Below are 2,500 nucleotides of genomic sequence, written 5' to 3' on the forward strand. Positions count from 1 at the left end.
AAGTGCTTTGTTGGTTGGAAGTGAAAGGATTCAGCCACTGAATATCGGAAACGGACAGCAAATATTGTTTGCATGTAAGCAAGGTAACCAAAATAAATGAATAAATAAATCGATCAGTAAATAAATAAATATTGTAAAGAGAAGCTGGATTTTATGAGAAACCAAAGTAATAAAATGGCAGTAATCAATAGAGCGTAGACCACAAACACAAAAGTTGGAGCTTCTGACAACATCGGAATCTTTGAAAGCCGTAAAGACGGTTGCGGTTAACTTCACGATCCATAATTTATGATTTTAGAAATGAATTTAATTCCCCTCGTTAGTTTGATAAGCGGTGGCAGTCTCTCAAGTAATGGCAGCTTGATAATGATAAAGATCACTACCCTAGGATTATATAAATTTTTCATCGATATTGTTTTTGTCATGTTTGCTGGTAGGGAATTGAGACAGGCTGAATAATTTAGTCCCTTCTGTGAAATTCATTGTTGGGGAGGTAGTGATTTTATTTACTTGACGTTACTGTTTGTAGAAAGGATAGAAATATAACATAATTATTTTACGAAAAACATATGAACGTTGGATCGTTTGTCATTTTTATTAAGTTTCTTCTCATTAGCAGTTCTTTTATTGAAGCTGTGAAAAATAGCATTGAGACTAAATATATGTGGCATGGAAATGAACTAGTGATGCGATTTTGTCTGATGCTTTTGGGTGTAAATAAGAATAAGAGATGATTTCCGTTCTTGCTGCTGCCCTGTTCATTATAAGAGCTATATATATTTATAATACACACACACACACACACACACACACACACACACACACACACACACACACACACATATATATATATATATATATATATATATATATATATATATATATATATATATATATATATATATATATATATATATATAATAATCTATATATCTCTTAAGTAGGATTATCGCTCTTAGCGAGCTTAGCTCTTATAATGAACAGGGCAGCAGCAAGAACGGAAATCGTCTCTTATTTTTATTTACACCAAAAAGCATCAGGCAAAATCGCTTCACTAGTTCATTTCCGTGCCACATCTATGAAGATGGATAACTAGGATATCTAAGTTTCAAAGCAATATTCTGAATCCTATTTATCACAGCTTCAATAAAAGACCTGCTAATGAGAAGAAACCCTTAATAAAAATTGACAAACGATCAAACGTCCATATGTTTTTCGTAAAATAATTAAGTTATATTTCTATCCTTTCTACTATATATATATATATATATATATATATATATATATATATATATATATATATATATATATATATATTATATATATATATATTATATATATATATCATATATATATACAGTATATTTTATATATATATATATATATATATATCTATATATATATATATATATATATATATATATATATATATATATATATATATATATATATATATATATATATATATATATATATATATATATATATATATATATATATATATATATATATATATATATATATATATATATATACACACATACACACACACACACACACACACACACACACACACACACACACACACACACACACACACACACACCTATTATTTCACTATTTCATTCAACAGTAAATGAAAGAAGTTGAGAAGTTTTTTGTTTACTATTTTATAAACAGAATGCAATGTCATTTTTAAGAATTTTCCACATTAACAAGGTTAGTTCCGTGGATTCTGGATGTCTCTAACGTGGTACATATATACTGATAAAGTCATATTACTCGAACCAATAACATCACAGTGAATTCTAAAGAGCGTATGATTTGTTTAATTTATCCTAAATAGACACGACACACATTTATTATATTAAAAAATATGATCAAATTTTGTTGACTCGGATTTAAAACCAAATATTTTCCACATAATAAATCAAATAAACAGAGAGGAAATATTTTATTTTTGCCCCGCCATGTCATTTAAATTAGCTCAATTCTAACGCAGTAAATGTTTTCGCTATCAACTGATAGATTTTTTTATTCAGGTCAATTCGTTAAAGTGAATTCAATTTTTATTCCTTAGCAAAGTTCACCGTCGAGTTGGAACAAAAGTTAGTGTTTTATTCCACCCTGGTCCGATTGTATCATTCTGTATTTATCATCAAATTCTTTCTCATATGTAATTTTTTTACGAGTACAGATTTTTTCTTCAGTAGAGTGCGTTTTTTTTATGGGTGTATAAATAATAAAATTTGTTTTTAGACGAACTAGGAACACAAGTTCTTTTACCCAAGGGAACAATAATATGGATGCCGTTGGTCTAATATGAAGAAATTCATCTGTTAATTTATGGGATGTTCTCCAATGTACACCGAACATATTTTTACGCCTAGACACTGTTCTTCGTTGGAGCTTATTTCATTGTTTTCCCTTACATTTGTCACTTTAGAGGATACATACTACCCGAATGGCGCTCCTTCATATAATGTGGACTTAACACACA

The 2,500-nt window shown here is 28.6% G+C and overlaps 1 long non-coding RNA gene across 2 annotated transcripts in view; it reads left to right on the top strand.

Annotated features, from left to right (window-relative positions):
* Positions 1-2,500, top strand: part of LOC136843218 (uncharacterized) — a 674,464-nt gene that overhangs the window by 453,667 nt on the left and 218,297 nt on the right. The window lies entirely within an intron of this gene.

The sequence above is a fragment of the Macrobrachium rosenbergii genome, chromosome 11 (assembly GCF_040412425.1).
Source record: "Macrobrachium rosenbergii isolate ZJJX-2024 chromosome 11, ASM4041242v1, whole genome shotgun sequence".
In the NCBI taxonomy this organism is placed as follows: Eukaryota; Metazoa; Arthropoda; class Malacostraca; order Decapoda; family Palaemonidae; genus Macrobrachium; species Macrobrachium rosenbergii.